General features: G+C 39.1%; 1 protein-coding gene across 2 annotated transcripts in view; it reads left to right on the top strand.

The window, feature by feature from the left end:
- The window catches only part of LOC124267115 (protein stoned-B-like), a 142,397-nt gene that overhangs the window by 45,580 nt on the left and 76,343 nt on the right, over positions 1-20,474 (top strand). Inside the window, exon 2 of one of the 2 annotated variants that reach the window (XM_046701989.1) lies at positions 15,807-15,871. The gene's annotated coding sequence lies outside the window, so the exon portion shown is untranslated. The remainder of the gene's footprint in view (positions 1-15,806; positions 15,872-20,474) is intronic. The other variant, XM_046701991.1, reaches the window with a different exon arrangement.

The raw sequence follows: 20,474 nt of genomic DNA on the forward strand, positions 1-20,474 counted from the left end.
TCGGTCTCTGAATATACATAATGTTGATAGAAATACATATAAACCATACTCACTCACTCAGAAACAGAAGATAATCTAGACTAGCGTCTTTTAGGGCATTTGCATTACAGGAAGAAAATATTATAGTTCAGGGACTGTGAGACAACTTGGATGATACCAGATGAGACAGCCAGCCTGTTACTACACTGGCCACTAAACACATTACTGTCCATGTTGGTGAAGATCGTTCAGTTACACACCCCAGTCCGCCCACCTCTTTTCTTAAAGCTATCTTTATGCTGAGATGTTCATAACTTTCAGAGTTTAACATTTTGGTGCTACAGTCACTTTGTGAAACAGGGTGCAGGTATCCTCAGCATTTGTAAACTTTAACTGCATGCTTTTCTCACACCTCCTGTGTCCAAATTATTGTTGAATTAAGCCAGAAGCCTTCTCCTTGTCAACCCTGTACACTCGTGATATCCTATTTTCAACTTATCTTATTGCCTTCTACTTATCTGTCCTCAACACTCATGGTATCCTAAACATTGTAAACCCAAGCTTGACCCAAGCATCTCCTTTCACTCATACGCCTCTCCTCTCCCTTCACCCCTCTCCTCTGTCCCTTCACCGTTAGACACCCCCCTCCTCGCTACCCTATTGACTCACCCTTCATACCCCTGGCATGTCATCATCCTTCACCTCTAACCCAAATTTCTCCTAACCATCATCACTAACCTTATCTTCTAGGCCTCAGCCCTCACACCCACATCAACCCCCACTTACTCCCTCACCCCTCATTTACTTCTTACCCCTACCACTGATTTCTACCACAGCTCCAAAAGTCACTGATCAAATTATTTGAGGTTTGTCAAGTGTTGCAAATGTTTTAGAAGACGGAGAAACACCGACCCTCTACCCTTCGTATCTTTGATTGATTTGATAATTATTGATCCAGCTGTGGTTAAATATAGTTCATTGACTCTGGTCAGGGAGTTTAGCATTTTATCAGCGTGAATCAAGGTCCTTGGAGTTTCCTGATTAGAAAACTCATGAATGACTGTTTGTGTACACACAATTATTCCCATTGTTCCTAATTAAGTGTTACATATAATTTGATATAAGCTCAAATAATAATATCTGATAAATATATTTTATTTTTGCACCATATCATACAAGACAGTTTTGACACCATTCCAGCCAAGGACAACAAATCACGCTCTACTTCTTGAGTAGCCATGTTATGTGAAGTAATAGGTTCGTCTGTGAGGCACAACATTACAGCATAGACAAGAGCTTCAATTCCTGGCCACAGATGCTGCTTGGCTCCTGTATCAGGGATGGATATAACTGAAGCTACAGTATCAGCTCACAACTACATTGAAATGACTCACCTCTTGACCTTTACAGGAAATAGAGCTTAGTTATCAGAGTTGGTGGTTAATGTGCAACCTTGACCAGATTTGGTTCAGATGTTTAGAGATATGTTGTACTTGTTTTGATACAGATTTTGAAGAGGTTAGACTGACATTTAGTCCCATAACTTAACTTATTGAGATGTAGTAAACATACACTGAGAAAAATAAAGAAATTAAAGAATCCAGTAATATATTTATGAATGGAGGCAATGTAGACTTGCCCAGTCATTCTAGACTTGAGCTGGTGGCCTTTTTAATTATTCTCAAGGGTCTAGGAAATAGAGAGTGGTGGGGTAGCCTAGTGGTTAAAGCGTTCGCTCCTCATGCCGAAAACCCGGGTTTGATTCCCCACGTGGGTACAATGTGTGAAGCCCATTTCTGGTGTCCCCTGACGTGATATTGCTGGAATATTGCTAAAAGCGGCGTAAAACTGAACTCACTCACTCAATTACTCACTCACTAGGAAATAGACTTCTGATGAGATGTACGGTACGATTTTAAGACTTCAGTATTATTTGGAATAGATATCACTCACTGACTATTCAAAACAGAACCTACAACAGCCCAATAAAGTAGGACACCATGATGACTATGATGTCTGTAGAATCATGCATCATGACTTGATGATTTTATCATCAACAGTGAAGCATAATGTGATGCAAACAAATGAAAATTTGAACATTCCATCATTGCATCCTTTCCATAGCCATGGAAGATAACTCCACAGTACCTCACAGTTAATCGATCTCATTAATGACTAAAAGCAAGAATTCTGTGCTGAGTGCAGCGAATCTAATATTAGATCAAAGGTAGATGATTATTATCAATAGTTGTACTTGATTACTCTGATAAAGCCATCCAAAACAGTTGTGACATGTCATATTTTGACAGTGGATGGCCTAAAAGGCAATTTCACACTGAGATTCCTTGAGAAAATATCCTGTGTTTACAATACATTGAGCGTTTCCAGTTATAGACATTCAGTTACTTTAACTTCTGTTTGAATGAATTATTGATGGTATCTGTGGGGTTTAAACATGGTCTGATCATAACCTTGTCACACACTGATTTTCATATATGATAGGTGGTTGTACTGATATTTTAGTGAAAGAGATTGTATTTTACCTGTACATAATCTTGACTGGGTTCTGTCTACCAAAAGGAGTAGACAGGTATTGACTGGTTTCTTGCAGGCTGTGGCTCTAAATATGAAATATGGCATGGTCAATTAAATCAAATAATAACAAATTGCTGGTGATGTGACATTTGTGAAGGGATAAGTCCTCCATGCTCATTGTAACCCCTAATATGCATATTAATCTCTTTGCATGTACAAGGTGCTTAGAGGATCTGTGCTTCCCCTAAATCCCCATGAGGTTGAGGTTTGTCTTGTTAACTATGAACCACTCACGAACAGGTGGGTGTTTCTGGGGTTGACAGGTGTTTTTAGCAGTGTTGAAATATCTTAAATCTGTAAATAGCTGTACAGACTGAAGCTTTTCAATAGAACTGTCATGATGCACAAAAAGGGGCCTAGAAATAGGATTTCGTAGCCTCCCCAGTACTGATTTTGTTTGTCAAATAATTTCTACATCCTTTAGCAGTACACAGATGTCAAAATGAAAGTGATCAGATTGATAGTAGTAAAACTATCTATGATTAACTTTGAGGTGTTGTCGGGCAGCAAACCAAATGTGACGAAAATGCTCGCAGACCCCCACCACATATAATGGCCTGTAAAAAAAACCTGATACCACAATCTGAGAGTATTACAGGATTTTTCATGAGCCCAAGACATCATACTAACTGAAAATAGTGTCAAACAAAATCAGTACTGGGGAGGCTACGATTTGAAATTTTTCAGCTGCCTCCTCCTGGACTAATAAGTGGCCCAGTCATCTAAGGCGCCAAAATTCACAGTTATGTTTCTATGTTAATGTTCTTGTGTTTCTTCACAATGGTAAATGGTCCAGAAATCATATTAGGTATTCAACCCAAATCAAGCTGACATGAGAGGAATACTGTTTTAAGTGGTGCTGAGGAAAGGTTGTCATAATGCATACAAATATTTGGGCTTTATGTTAAAGAAATGGAAGGCTATGTAATCAACCACACTGTATTTTAACACCTGACTTACAGCAGTCATACAAAATATGTGTGTTACTGTTAAAATGAAATGCATATAGGTTTGCATTTGTTTGCTAATTTGAACCGTTTTCCTGACATATTGGATAGGCTATGGAATAATTGGAAGTGTGTCTTAACTATTACAAGTAACGGTGATGTATAAGGTCGTCTAAGGCAATGGTGATATCTGAGTTTTAAATGTCAATACCATAAAGGCAGGATCTCAGTATTGTTTGCTTGATCCGAAGATAGCTGTGATTGTGATGGCTGCAAAAGTTCATGTATCCAATGTCAGTTGTTGTGTGTTAGCGTCAGAAGAAACCCTTCTGATGTGGGTAGACTGCCTCCAGCATCAGCTGTTGTTGTGTGTTAGTGTCATACTGAACACCTCTGATGTGGGTAGATGGCCTCCAGTATCAGCTGTTGTTGTGTGTTAGTGTCATACTGAACACCTCTGATGTGGGTAGACTGCCTCCAGTATCAGCTGTTGTTGTGTGTTAGTGTCATACTGAACACCTCTGATGTGGGTAGACTGCCTCCAGTATCAGCTGTTGTTGTGTGTTAGTGTCACACTGAACACCTCTGATGTGGGTAGACTGCCTCCAGTATCAGCTGTTGTTGTGTGTTAGTGTCACACTGAACACCTCTGATGTGGGTAGACGGCCTCCAGTATCAGCTGTTGTTGTGTGTTAGTGTCACACTGAACACCTCTGATGTGGGTAGACTGCCTCCAGTATCAGCTGTTGTTGTGTGTTAGTGTCATACTGAAGACACCTCTGATGTGGGTAGAATGTCTCCAGTATCAGCTGTTGTTGTGTGTTAGTGTCATACTGAACACCTCTGATGAGGGTAGACTGCCTCCAGTATCAGCTGTTGTTGTGTGTTAGTGTCACACTGAACACCTCTGATGTGGGTAGACTGTCTCCAGTATCAGCTGTTGTTGTGTGTTAGTGTCACACTGAACACCTCTCTGAGCTGTTGTTGGGTAGACTGAACACCTCCAGTATCAGTATCAGCTGTTGTTGTGTGTTAGTGTCATACTGAACACCTCTGATGTGGGTAGACTGCCTCCAGTATCAGCTGTTGTTGTGTGTTAGTGTCATACTGAACACCTCTGATGTGGGTAGACTGCCTCCAGTATCAGCTGTTGTTGTGTGTTAGTGTCATACTGAACACCTCTGATGAGGGTAGACGGCCTCCAGTATCAGCTGTTGTTGTGTGTTAGTGTCATACTGAACACCTCTGATGTGGGTAGACTGCCTCCAGTATCAGCTGTTGTTGTGTGTTAGTGTCATACTGAACACCTCTGATGTGGGTAGACTGCCTCCAGTATCAGCTGTTGTTGTGTGTTAGTGTCATACTGAACACCTCTGATGTGGGTAGACTGCCTCCAGTATCAGCTGTTGTTGTGTGTTAGTGTCATACTGAACACCTCTGATTTGGGTAGACTGTCTCCAGTATCAGCTGTTGTTGTGTGTGAGTGTCACACTGAACACCTCTGATGAGGGTAGACTGCCTCCAGTATCAGCTGTTGTTGTGTGTTAGTGTCATACTGAACACCTCTGATTTGGGTAGACTGCTTCCAGTATCAGCTGTTTGTCTCATGACTCTCCATTCAGTTTCACCATATGTTACAGGTTGCTCACCTCTGAAAGAATCGATTATTTTTGTTGTGTGTTAGTGCCAAATGGAAACATAAAGAGAAGCTGTTTTAAATGATGCAATCAGCTGTTGTTGCTTGTGTCTTGAGTGTCATACTGAACAACTGATTAGCTTTGTGTTTCAAAGCATCAAACAACATGCTTGATCAGCTCTATGTCACCCTATATTAATGTACAGATCTGTCCGTTTTATCAGCTGTTGTTGTGTGTTAGTGTCACACTGAACACCTCTGATGTGGGTAGACTGCCTCCAGTATCAGCTGTTGTTGTGTGTTAGTGTCATACTGAACACCTCTGATGTGGGTAGACTGCCTCCAGTATCAGCTGTTGTTGTGTGTTAGTGTCACACTGAACACCTCTGATGAGGGTAGACTGCCTCCAGTATCAGCTGTTGTTGTGTGTTAGTGTCATACTGAACACCTCTGATGTGGGTAGACTGCCTCCAGTATCAGCTGTTGTTGTGTGTTAGTGTCATACTGAACACCTCTGATGTGGGTAGACTGCCTCCAGTATCAGCTGTTGTTGTGTGTTAGTGTCATACTGAACACCTCTGATGTGGGTAGACTGTCTCCAGTATCAGCTGTTGTTGTGTGTTAGTGTCATACTGAACACCTCTGATGTGGGTAGACTGCCTCCAGTATCAGCTGTTGTTGTGTGTTAGTGTCATACTGAACACCTCTCTGCCTCCAGATTCAGCTGTTGTTGTGTGTTAGTGTCATACTGAACACCTCTGATGAGGGTAGACTGTCTCCAGTATCAGCTGTTGTTGTGTGTTAGTGTCATACTGAACACCTCTGATGAGGGTAGACTGCCTCCAGTATCAGCTGTTGTTGTGTGTTAGTGTCATACTGAACACCTCTGATGTGGGTAGACTGCCTCCAGTATCAGCTGTTGTTGTGTGTTAGTGTCACACTGAACACCTCTGATGTATCAGCTGTTGTTGTGTGTTAGTGGGTAGACTGCCTCCAGTATCAGCTGTTGTTGTGTGTTAGTGTCATACTGAACACCTCTGATGAGGGTAGACTGCCTCCAGTATCAGCTGTTGTTGAGTGTTAGTGTCATACTGAACACCTCTGATTTGGGTAGACTGCTTCCAGTATTGGCTGTTTGTCTCATGACTCTCCATTCAGTTTCACCATATGTTACAGGTTGCTGAAAGATGAAAGAATCGATTATTTTGGGACGTGTGCCAAATGGAAACATAAAGAGAAGAAATTTAAATTATGCAATGAGGCTCACGAAGCTTAATTGGTCTTGACTCTAATAATGAGAACTAATTAGCCTTTGTGTTTCAAAGCATAAACAATATGCTTGAAGCTCTATGTCACCCTATATTAATGTACAGATCTGTCCGTTTTTATCTTTATGAGTTAATACAGTTTTTATTCTTTCTTTTCATTTAGAAATATTTTTTTCGTATAATAAAATGTCCAAATAAGCTAATTTGTAAAGACAAATTACTTTTCCACCTATACATTTGTCATGTTAGTAAATACATGTGAAATATGATTATCTAGTTTAAACTATCAGAGTTTTGTCACATGAAGGGAAGGCCTTGCAGGTAATATGTTAGTCTGTCTCACAGTCCCTGAACCACATTATTTTTCCCTACTATCTAGCCCTCCCTGCAGTGCTAAAGCCTTAAATGAAGCAAGTATAGATTCCCTCATCTGACAGGGGCTCCTTTTCAATATAAGTGAATTTATTTGTTACTATCAAATTTATATATATTCAGAAACTAAGCATTAGTCTAGTAATATGTAAGTCTGGTCAGGTAGCAGAGTGGTTAAACACCGACCAACCTTACGTAGCCGTACAGATGGTTCGCACAGTGACAGATCCAGGATAGAATAGGTCTTCAGCAACCCATGCTTGCCACAAAAGGCGACTATGCTTGTCGGAAGAGGCGACTAACGGGATCGGGTGGTCAGGCTCGCTGACTTGGTTGACACATGTCATCGGTTCCCAATTGCGCAGATTGGTGCTCATGCTGTTGATGACTGGATTGTCTGGTCCAGACTCGATTATTTACAGACCCGCCGCCATATAGCTGGAATATTGCTGAGTGCGGCGTAAAACTAAAACTCACTCACTCACTCACTCACTCATAACAGACATGCAGACTGTGGACTTAAGCAATATTTGTTCATAAAACTTTAGTGAAGGCATCATATGTAAGTCAACCTCATGTTACCTCATGACTAACTGTAACAATACTGCCATGATTAGATCCTTCATTAGTCTTGTCTCGCAGTCCCTGAACCAATTATTCTCCCTTCCATTCAGCCCTTCCCACAATGCTTAAGCCCTAAAGGGGTGGTGGGGTAGCCTAGTGGTTAAAGCGTTCGCTTGTCACGCCGAAGACCCGGGTTCGATTCCCCACATGGGTACAATGTGTGAAGCCCATTTCTGGTGTCCCCGCCGTGATATTGCTGGAATATTGCTAAAAGTGGCGTAAAACGTAACTCACTCACTCACTTAAGCCCTAAATGAAGCAAGTCTAGATTTCCTCAGTTTCAGAATGAATCATCCTTCTTACTTGGGCTCCTTTAACATTATCTATATTCAGACTAACCATTATTTAGTCTAATCCTACATCTGTAATGCCTTTTCCTTGTAGGAGAGTGAGTTTTGTTTTACACTGCTTTGAGCAATATTTCAGCAATATCTTATCGAGTGGACACCAGAAATGGGCTACACACATTGTACCCATATGTGGAATCGAACCAGGGTGTGATGAGCAAACGCTTTAACCACTAGGCTATTCCCTGTGACTGTGTAATGTAGTGAGTACTAGGAGCAGATGACTGCTGTACAAGTTAAGATCAAGTGAAATATGTGGTGTAATGCATAAACAAATGACTTGTTTCTAAGCAAAGAAATGAGGACATCCCATGAGAGGTCACATCAGGATGATCTTTCATTCTATCAGTCTCAGCATCACTTACCTGAGAAAGTAGTTCTGTTTGCTAATCATACAAACTTTGAAAGGTTTCCATGGGGTAATCTAAAATACAGTTACAATCTGTCAAAATCACTGCTAACTTGGTTGATGCATGCCACTGTATCCCAGGGATGAGAATTTTCTGCAGATCCGTGAAATTCTGCAGATTTGATCACGCTTGAGTCATTCTTGTGAATCGCCTAAACCTGCACCCCCCAAGATCCCCAGCTCGTTTTTTTCACTCATACCCATTTTCATCACTGTGTATCCCAATTGCTTAGATTGATGCTCATAGTGTTAGTCACTGGATTGTCTGGTCTGGACCAACATGTACCTGGGATATTGATGAGTGGGCATGAAACAACAAACAAGCAATACAAGTGTATAAACATTATGGTAAACACAGTTTGCTTTTATCACATTTTACAATTTATAAAGTAATGATTAAATTAATTCACAAGCCAGGGTTTTGTGTGTACTTTCAAGTCTTCAATTTGTTTTAATTCTAAATGAGATCCTGTGATCATTGGGACAATTTTAAATTGATTTATTGATAGTAGAATTTCTAATCAATGACAGACCCACAGGACGTATTTCCAGGTTTGTGGTGCATCTCAAGCAACTGATGCAGCAGGGATGTCAAGCCACAGCTCCACCATGGAGAAAATTGGATTCTGCTCATGTTAAAATTAAGATTGATATTTATCGACTGCACCAGTTCGTCTTTGAAGAAAGTGTAGTATATATCTTCTTTAATTACATTAGAATGACTGAGACCTTTACTGTGTGGATGTCTTGTCCATTAATGCTGCAGGAATCTAAATACATACATTACCATTACTGAGGTAAAATGTCAACTTGATTCTGCCATGTCGTATCTCTGTTGGAAGAAGAGGTCATCATGGCCTGTGATTTACTAGATGAGTATCTCAGTTGAGAAAAGGTATTTTGACCCTGCGTCACGTTGTAAAGTACTCACGGAAATAGAAATAAAATAGTTTTGGGCATTTATTTGTTTATTACTTTTTTGATATAGGTAGTTTTATAAAATATTAAAATAACTAAGTTTTTCCAAACTAGACCTCTTAAGTTGGTCCTCTAATCACCATCCAAAATACTTTACAGGTAAAAATAACAAAACTTTGCATATTATCAACAAATTTAGAAACATGTTGTAACTTATGTCACAATCAACAATGGGTGGTAATAACTACCTGCAGCACTGTTCAGACAAGAAGATGCACTTTCATGTGCGTTGCCATAGCAATTGTGCAATTGGCAATCAAAGCTATGAATGAACTCGTAAAGATAGTCAACTTTCAACACGAGTACAGGGATCAATTATTTTGTATATCAATTGGGATGAAAGAAAAAGTGGATGAATGGTATATGCAGTTTTTCATAAATTATATTCACCTATGGAGAGTACATCTCATTTGCATACTATAGCTAATATATTTGACTTTGATGAAATTTCAAGAGGTAGAAATGACATGATTTGCTCTCCTGTAAACTCATCTATTTCGGATGACTTTACAAAAAGTATGAAAAAGAAAAGTTGGAGAAAGTGTTAGTCATAGAATATTTAACAATCAAACTTTAGTAGTGTTCAAAACTATGAAATAAGTGCCAAACACAATTTTATTTCCATTTACTTTAAATGTGATTTGTTTCAGTTTCTCAGTCAGGAATTCACTGACCATTCTGTAAAACTCAGTTTAAGATGCAGCTTTAGGTCTTTTTGCTGAATAACAGAGAAACTATGTACATGTACCAACCATAATGTGGTTTTAGTCAGAGAAATCACTCAAATTTGTTCATTCTAGAAGCAGAATTAACAAGCCCAAAGGTGTGGATTCTACGTCTGGAATGAACATGTTTGAGTGATTTCTCCATTATGTATAGGTTTCGGAAACATTTCTTTCATTTTCAATTTGTCAGGCATGAATATTGTATTCACTTTCTTAATCCCAGAGGGGCATTTTCTCAACTCCCTTGAAAAGCAAGTTAGGTCTTTGTGAATGTCAGCAGTCTCAAATTATTAGATTTAGAGTGGACAGAATTTAATCAATATTGTTTAGAAGCTCTTCATGTTCTTAATAACCTGGTGAAGGTTTCATGGATTATGGTAAGGTCCATGGCTTCTTAATCCATTTCTATTAAATTGGCCCAGGATGAGAAAATATGAAAATCATAAAGAATCAAACCAGTGGAATATTCTATTGGCTGGTTATGGTTGTTATTTGGAAAATATTATATGTTGTCTTTAAAGGTATAGTTCAGTTAGATTTATCCATATCTAATAAGTGACCATTGTTCCTTTCTGTGATTCAGTGTACATTGTTTGTTTGTTGTTTAACGCCACACCCAGCAATATTCCAACTGTATGGCAGCAGTCTTTAAATATTCAAATCTGGATCAGACAATCCAGTGATCAACAGCATGAGCACCGATCTACGCAACTGAGATACAATGACATGTATCCACCAAGTCAGAGTCTAACCACCCAATACTGTTGTGTATTATACCAGTGTATGAAATAAGCCAAAAACCCAGCCAGACATCTGGGCTGGTAACTTCAAAAACTTACCAGCCCAGAAGAGATTTAACCGGTGTAGCAGGCCATTTCTTCCCCGGTCTGAACTTTCCCTGGGGAGAATCTGGCCTAAACCAAACTTTCCCCGGGGAAGTTTTGTCCTAGGATATTCTTTCCCCGGGGAAAGTTTGGTCTAGGCCAAAGTCTCTCTCTCTCCCCAAAGTTTCCCCTGTTTAAACTAGGATATTTTGTTCTGTTTCCTATAAAAAGGGGGGAGATTCTGGCCTAGCTAGGCTACTTTTTCCCCCACGTAAAATACACAGGTTGCTTGCTATCTCATCATTTATGTATAAATGTAATGCAACATTATTCACATAAGTTTGTTTACTAATCCATAATCACTTTTGATGAATGAAATATGATTCAGATATCCATGGGCCAAGTATAACCCTTACAGAGATGCGAACCCGTATGATCATGTTCATTACGATAAAATAACACAAAATACACGAGACAATAGCAGTGAAAAAATACAAATTTAAAAAAAAAAATACATTAAAATAGATTATAAAATAGGACGTACCATACACAATAAATTTCAACATTTTATTCAGTATCAAGCTATATGTGGATACTTACTACTGATTTAGGTGAGTACAATGTTAATAACAAGTTCTTAGAATATCTATATATTCATATCAAATATGAAAATCCTTTGGAAAAGTTAATACTAATTTTGGCCAAAAAACACTAATTTGTGCATCAGTTTTTGTCCAAAATACTAATTTGGCTAAGTTAGGGTTGGCATCTCTGCCCTTGTCAAACATGTCTTTTGAATTTGGAATAAGGAACTATAGTGGAATGACAGATGATACAGCATTTGATCCACAGAGGTGGATGCCATATATAAAGCCATGAGTGAGGGAATAACATTTTGAATGGATATGGACATCCCAGTAAAAACTGGGTATTTAGTTACCAGTAGTTGTTTATAATTTAGTACTCATATCACAGAGATACATATTGATACAAAACTTTTTTCTTTAATTTCCTGTTAAGCTAAAGGGTCTACTACATACATAACAATCAGGTTGATGTATGTTGTTTGGTATTGAATTGAAAGAAATCATCCATTTTCCTCTCTCTTATTCCTTAAATATGTTTCTGGATTTAGTTTCCCATTAATACAGTTTTGGTATCTCCAGTGGCAGAGAAGTATCCTTTAAAGTTGATTCAAGGGTGGGGAAAGTTTGGCCTAGGACAAACTTTCCCCGTGGAAGATTAAGCCTAGGTGGGGGGCAAAGTTTGGCCTAGGACAAAGTTTCCCGAGGGAAAGTTTGGCCTGTTACACCGGTCCTTCTTAAATACTAAATAGACAGTGCCAGTGGACACGTTATCTGAATATTTCTTTTTCACCCGTCCATCGGGCTGGCTAGCTGTAAAATTAGAACGTCCAGCAGAAATCTAGCATGTCTCGGGCGGTCGGACGGGCCTTATTTCATACACTGAATATACGTTGACCTTGGATTATACCTAGAGGTGGAAGGATACTGGTGGTCAGCATGGATACTTGTGGAGCCAAAATTCAGAGTTTGATTCCCATATGACTAGCGGTATGTCAGGCTGTTTGTCTCTCCCAGTGAGATACAGCTGGAGTATTGTGATATTTCTCACTCCCTTGGATATTTCCCTGGGGAGTGGATGACCCAAAGATGTAAGGATTTGAAACTTGCTGAGTTGCATCCCTTGGTGAACACAGGATCTGTTGCTAATGTCCTCGATGTATGTTTCACTAAAGTTGTCAACATGATAAATGTCTCTTTGGGTGTCACTCCTACCTGGATTAATGTGTAATGATATGACTGAAGGTAAAATAAACTTTTATAGAGAAAAGGTTCAAATGATGCTGCAGTTTAACATACTTCATATATATCCATAAGCACAGAGTACTCACTTTCGCTCATGCTCAAGCAGGCACACCCATGCATCCACAGATATATACAGAACCGTAACCTAAATTCGTGGATAGCCTTGATTCGTGGTCGCAGTAATTATCATGCTATCTCTTGAATTAAGTCTCGTATTACATCATGAAGCTGTACTTTTGATGTACACTGTGGCAATGCCATGCCTTGTTGACTAAAATGTTCCAAATCTCTGCATTACACATAAATACACTAAATCTAATTGTCCAGCACTGAGATAAATAGCCCAAGATCACTAATGCCAATAATACCAAATTTTATTTTTCAAAATGTCAAGTAAAAAAGATACCGTTAGCACCAACCTTCTCACATCTCATGGTCTGCTTTCCTAGATGTCAATACTTACTTTAATGGGCTGTCATACATAGTGATATATAGTAACCTACTACTTAAATCATGAAACAAGGTGACATCACATTTTTTGTACACATGAATGGGTGATGATTGCAAATGGCTTTGGTAAACAAACGTTTCATTCACGAGTGGAAAATTAGACATTTTCAATTTGCTGAATTGATGAATAGAATAAATAAAATAAAATATACAAAATGAAATCGTGCATTTAAAATATGATTTTCACCGCACTTTAATTATATCCACAAATCAAGGTTACGAGTGTGTATATTCAGGGTTCAAAATTAGTAATGGTGGTCGAGGGATCCTTATCATTAACTGAGGCGTACTCAAGATGTCTATAGGAGCTCACATCAAAGAAACCAGGACCTGCTCAATTTCAGAATATTGTCCTTATGTGAGTAATTGACATTCAGTGAAGACAAGTCTTCACAATGGTTCTCTTGACATAGATCCACTTCTGACAAGAGAAAAGGGACTCTTTTAGGAATGTACAAGGGAACCTTGAAACTGTGTCACCAGTAGAGAGAAGAGAAGGAGTAGGTGGGGTAGTCTAGTGGTCAAAGTATTTACTCATCATGCCGAAGTTTGATTCCCCACATGGGTACAATGTGTGAAGCCCATTTGGTGTTCCCCGCCGGTGTTGTGCCAGGAAGGCTAAAATATATTTTGTCAGATGTCCCAGGAAGGCTAAAAGGATATTTCGGATTTCCCGGGAGAGCTAATTTCCAAGGGAGTAGGGGAGTACTGCCAAAGCTAAAGATATGGTGTGGGGAAACATAATCCATGTCGGGAGTAGATAAATTTCTTTTCAAAACATTGTTATAGTAGAGTGTTTATCTTCTTTGCTTGTTTAGAACTTTAAGATGAAAGTAATTACAGTGGAATCACCATAAACAGCTGCTTTTCAAAACTCTTTACCTCGGTATTAACAGCGAGACATGTTTCAAGGTGTGAAAAAAACATCATGTCTGATGCTCACTTTGCTTTCAAAGCTGGTTACTCTACTGTGGACGCTGTATTTATACTACAAAATCTGATTTCTATGTACACCCAAGAAAAGAAGAAATTATATTGTTGCTTTGTTTTTAGCCGGTGAAGTGTGGGGTATTGTGAAATGTTCTAAATGGTCTAAATAATGGTTATAAATCATGGTTACGTAGCGTTAAAATGTTTTTTATGAACTTGGTTTTGGGCATGTTTGGGAATTTCCAGTTGTAAATGTTTGATAATCCTGTTTTCTTTGCAATTTGTCAGAGCCTCCAAGTGAGGCACGCAGTGTTCATTCAGCCATAACACTGCATTGCAAGTACCGGGAAGGCTACGCTTATTGAACCGAGAAGCATCACGATTTTAGCCTTCCCGGCCATGAACCTCACCACCATGATATTGCTGGAGTAATGCTAAAAGCGGTGGAAAACTAAATTCACTCACTCACTCAGATAGGAGAGAGCATGTGCATACATCTGATTGCCATTTCTTTCTGTGTTTAGATAAACATGCACAGTAATCTATGTAAAAAAAGGCCTATCAGGACAGGAACTATAACTGAAATGGTAAATATAAACTATCCAGCCAGTGATGTTTTATTGCAAATTTCACATTTTCACCAAACAGTGTGTTATCTCAAGTTTGTTCATCCTAAGTGATGCAATGTAGTTTTTGACTACACATGATGCTTTAAGGGGGTGTTTGTTATACTGTGGTATACTCAAGAGGGGAATGACCTGGGCCTTTAGCACACAATTGACTGACCTGAGCTCATTCAGTATAGTATATATAACCTTCAAGAAAATTGGTCAGGCTCGCTGACATGCTTGACACATCATGACATGTCATCATATCCCAACTGCATAGATCACTGGATTGTGTGATCCTGACCCGATAACTTACAGATTGGCGCCATATAGCTGAAATATTGCTGAGTGCAGTGGTAAATAAACAAACTTACCCTTTGCTTCCAGCAGTAGACCACTTTCTAGTTTGTTGCCTGTTTTAATGGCTTCCTTGTTTCAAAACAAGCATGTAATGCAGACATTCGTTTCACCAAACAAAAACCTAGTGGGTGTTGAATTCACTTTATATGAATCTCAAATGAATTTCCTACCCAATGTCTGTTAAAATCTAATTATAGACTTTGTCTGAAAATAGAATCATTTTGTTGATGTAGCTGAACTGATTGAATATTGAAACCGATCGTAAACCGGCAGACCCTTGCTGAACTACAGATCAAGACAAAAATAACTCCCATGAAATTGATTTTGTGTCTCGTTGTTGTTCGTTTTCCAAGATAATTACTTGAACCTGGGCTTATCTTCCTGTACAGCATTTCTACACTAAAGCTACATGCAGGAAAAATGTATTTCATACAGACAACTAAGATGTTTTCAAGGTGCATTTGGGTTGACAAAAATGCCAGTTTCTAGGCAAATTAACCAAGTCAATCACTTGCAGCGTGAGATATGGGTGAGAGGAAAATCTATGAAATATTGAACATGCTGTAGGGCCTGGAGTAGATATGGGAGAAAAGGGGCCACCATCATGCCAATGATTACTTGGGTTAAGCCTGAGGCTGACATCTTTACATTGGCACGTGGGATTGTGGACAAAGGGAGATTACTGTTGCTGAATGTGTGGTCATTGATTTTATGGAGACATCATGTAAGTGTGAGCAGTTCTGTTCCTGTAAGTGCTAGATTACTGCCCTTTACCTACATATCGCGGCGTGAAGCTGTGTGCTATTTTGAATTTAGATATCTATTTGATGTCAATTTTATAATCATGAGGTCTTTGTTTTTGCAGAATGTGCCACAGATTGAAATGCTTGAGATTAGCAGCTGAAAGACGATCATGCTGGTTTTATGTAGGTAAGGTTACAATATTTCCATTTTATTCATTGTGGTTTTTTACTCAAAACCTGTGTAGGTTATTGTACCTCTAGTTAGATCATTAACTATTTCATTCTAATGTATGGATGATTGTGTGTCAGAAGAAGACAGGCAATTATTTTTGTTAGCTTTATTTTGGTTTAAGGTAGAGAAGCCCTTTTGAATAAATTTCAAAATCATAAGATAACAAATAAGAATATGACAACAACTTTTTCATAAACTTTTACCTTACTTACTCTGTGATTTGAACTACAAGCTTAGGATCCTGCAACAGTTAAGGAACACAATTCTGCACATTAGTACCTCTGTGATATCTATGCTCCAGGGAATTGCAATCTTAAAAGACAGTGTATGTTGTAGAAACACAGAAACTTCAGAGAGACAATTCTAGCAATTCATATAAGCTATTGCATTAGTTTCTATCACTATTACAAATCTTGCTTAAATTGGTTTTGATTAAAGGAGAACTTGGCTCAGGCCATAAGACAGTCCAAGCAATTTTGAATCAAGTCATTGAAAACCAACTTTCTTTTTCTGAAAATAAATGTCAATCTAGGATTTTGATAGTTACCCGACTGACACAGAGAACATGTTTGAGTTGATCACATGGTATAAATTAGAACAACCAAGGTTCATGTGGAAAACAGCAAGAGATCATCCGTGTTTAAATGTCCAATGGACATTCTGATTCAGTATCATCTCAATCACAGTTTAGGGGTGTGAACATTGGATGTTGAAATCACTGGATTGAGAATATGTGGATTTTAAATATGTATGAGCTGAAACCTTTTTTATAACTTCATTGTTTTTGTTGCATTTATAAACAGTTGCACATGTATATAATTGTCTATATGAACAAAAGGTGACAAGATGACCAGAATTTAGTAAATTGGTTAAGATGTCCGTACATTTTTGTTGTGTATTTCGTAAAGAAATAAAAGCTTGTTCCTCCTGAATCATTTCCAAATTATGAACTGAAACTGCTTGTTCTGTCACCATGAGGTCACCATGTCGGTGTAGGAATACTCAAGCGAGTGATCATGAGTGAGTGAGTGAGAATGGTGTTCAGCTGCTTGTGGCATTATTCCAGCATTATCCCGGCTAAGGATACCAGAAATGGGCTACAGACATGGTTCCAGTGTTTGGCAAAAAAACAGATGTGCCTTTGGTGCGTTAACCGATAAGCTTCTTCCCTGTTCTATGTAAAGGTTCTATGGGGTGTATAAGGAGCATTACCTTTCCTCCTGGAAAGAAAATGCCCATATTTTGTATTTCCAAATGCAAACACGAAAGTTATTTCTTGTAGAAACATTGCTGCTGTCTGCCAGGTAAGCAGGTATTATGATGGGTATTAAAGATAGAAGACTATCAGACATCCTTGGAAATAGGCAGTTGCTTTACTGACTAATGAGACTTCTTGTGACATTTTGGCTCAGGCCAGGCCAGATTTGTGGTAGGAAAATATTGCAAATGACAAGCTGCTGTTGACTTCCAACAAGAACACTTGGAAAGGATTAACTTGTCTGGGATAAATTAACATGGAACCCTCACTTGGGTGTTTGAGAGGCCACCATCTAAAGCTGATAGAAAGTTACCAGGGTTTCACTGATTACAGCCAATTCACATGACTTCAGCAAGTTTATAGATTATTCACTCATTCACTGCCACAGTCTGGTGGCTCTCTTGTCTATGATAATGCTGCTGTAGATTTCAATATATTGATGTGTCTCCTCTGCTTGAAACTGATCTTGAAGAAAATGGAATATCCATGTATTAGTGAGATAATCAATATCATGTCCTGTGGTTGTATAATTGGTCTGGCAGTGTGATTGTTTTGATACAATGTTTATATTACAGATAGATGTTCTGTGCCACACACTAGCACACACACATATGCACATACACACTCAGGCATGCACACTATGCAACTAAGTAACTAACTAACTAACTAACTAACATTAACAGGGCTCCAGATAATTTTTGAACACCAGGAGTACGTACTCCTTATTTTTTCAATATAGGAGTACTCGAAAACCTTAAGCCTACATTTAGAGTACTGAATGGAATTTAATGGAGTATCAGTAATCTTGTGTTTGAACGTTTCATATATGCACCACAACATTGCTAGTCTTTTGTAAACAGGTCAATAAACAGTAAAACAATACTTTTTCAGATAAATACGTCTGTAAATGATTCTAAGACCGTACACCATTGTCGTGGTGCGTATCTGCTACGTTTTATAAATTATTTCCTACCGTATCGTGCAAATTTTTTATCCGTACATACGCCGATACGGCCCTTATCTGGAGCCCTGATTAACACATGCACTATCACACACTAACACAAAGTTGTTGGGACACACTGTCTGGATACATTTCCACTAGTGCATGCATGCATACACATACATACACACACACACACACACACACACACACACATACATACATACATACATACACACACACACACACACACACACACACACAACACCATATTCATGCTTGTGGGTTTCTCTAAAGTGGTAAACACTCAGGACATGAATTAGTTGCCTTCAGCAGTCTGTGATAACTGGAATACTGTGGAAAGAAGCATTAAAACAAACTCACTCACTCACTCACTCATGACTTTTCATTTTGACATAATGTTTTGATACCTTTCAGTGTTGATGTTCTTCCAACTAAAGTAAATATTATGGCAGTAGATTTTTCCCACACTCTCATGCTAAACACAAGTTTAATCCATTCCGATCAGTATGTCTGAAATCTGAGGATGTTTGCCTTAGGGATGCTTCTGCGTCCAAGGAACCGCTTGTCCCATACTAATGGATCTATTCATCACTAACAATACCCCAGGAGATGCTTGCTTCTAATTACAAATTTTTTTGTCTCTTGATGGAAGTTTGTAAATTATAAAGGACTGCCAGGACCAGACTAGTTTAGTGAGGTGAGGTGGGGTGAAATTGGGTTTAACGTCGTGCTTGAGAATATTTCGCTCATATGACGACGTGCATGCATGTATATGTGTATGTGCGGCTGCTTGTACTAGCCCAGACTAAAGCTGGTTTTATAGTGTTTGCCCACTGAAATACCATGCTGCAGTGAAGCATGAATGCCCCACTGAGACACATTATACTAACTCCAAGCCGACCAGTCCTTGTTGTACCCATTAATGCCGAAGCGCCAGGTAGGGACCAACAAGTACCATATTTTAACATCTTTTGGTATGACACGGTCGGGGATCGAACCCGCGACCTTCCGCTCTTAGGGCGGACGCTCTAACCACTATACCACGGAGGCGGTCGACTAGTTTAGTTTGTTTGGTAGGTTGGTTTGTTTAAAGTCGCACTCAGAATTATTCCAGCTATATGGCAGCGGTCTGTAAATAATCAAGTCTGCTCCAGACAATCCAGTAATCAACAGCATCGATCTACACAATTGGGATATGATGATGTGTGTCAACCAAGTAAGCGAGCCTTACCACCCAATCCCGTTAGTCGTCTCTTTCGACAAGCATTAGCTTAGTTGGGAGACCATTTTGACATGGTTTAAATATTGTACTGTGGCATAAAACAATATGCTGTCTTTTGTTGAAAATGAGGTACTGGGATCGAGCCCACCTGTGACCGGGTGTAAATACCTTGGCGTAAACTTTGTGTGCAGACTCTTTCAGTGTTGTCACAACCCCTAGTGTACAGTACACAACCCTGTGCACTTAAAAGAACCCACGAATCCGTTGGTATATGACCAGATGGTGGCCACATGAATATGTGCAAACACCTAGTTGCGGGTACAGCAACGTGCAGTAAACTTGGACAAATTACTGTGACTATGTGTCCCAGTCCACCCAGCTGTGATTGGGAACCTTGTAAGGTTGGGAAAGCCGCAATAACTCGGTGCGCCTTGTGGCAGCAAGAGTTGTATGCTCTCCAGGGAGTTGAGATTGATAATAAGATGAGCTGTTGAGATTGACATCCAATGATTGAGGGGAAAAATACCAGCACCTTGAGCATGCACTAGTGCGTGGATATGTGCGCTATATAAATATCCTATAATAATTAAAAAAAAAAAAAAAAAATAAAAGCTGGAATACTGTTGAGTGAGGCGTAAAACTAAACTCTCTCAGTCATATAATTATTATTGTGATGTATGATGACATAGAGCTGTGTAAAAGGGTATACTGGTGTATGATGTCTATAAAGGATATGCCAGTGAGGCATTGTGTAAAGTACCAGGTCACTGGTACAGCACTAGCATTTGTGGAAAAAAGGAGTCAACTTGGTAATCACACGTTGAGTGTTAGATGAAAGAAAGAAAACTGGAAAGCAATAGGCAATACAATTAGATATGCTGCCAGCACTGTCAACAGTAATAAATCTTGTGTTCCCCAGGGCCCACTCTTACAAAACAATCTTAGTGCTACAATTTTTGAAAATTCCTTAAGATTGAGATCTTGGGCTTCAGCAGCAACCAGGGCATCCACTTGCATGGTGCAATTGTAGGCTGAGGTCATTTAACCCGCAATCAAATGTCCAGCTGGTTCCAACCAGTTTAAACTAGCTATGATATTTGTGGTCCCTGAATAT

The sequence above is a fragment of the Haliotis rubra genome, unplaced genomic scaffold (assembly GCF_003918875.1).
Source record: "Haliotis rubra isolate DU_JTF1 unplaced genomic scaffold, ASM391887v1 Scf13, whole genome shotgun sequence".
NCBI lineage: Eukaryota > Metazoa > Mollusca > Gastropoda > Lepetellida > Haliotidae > Haliotis > Haliotis rubra.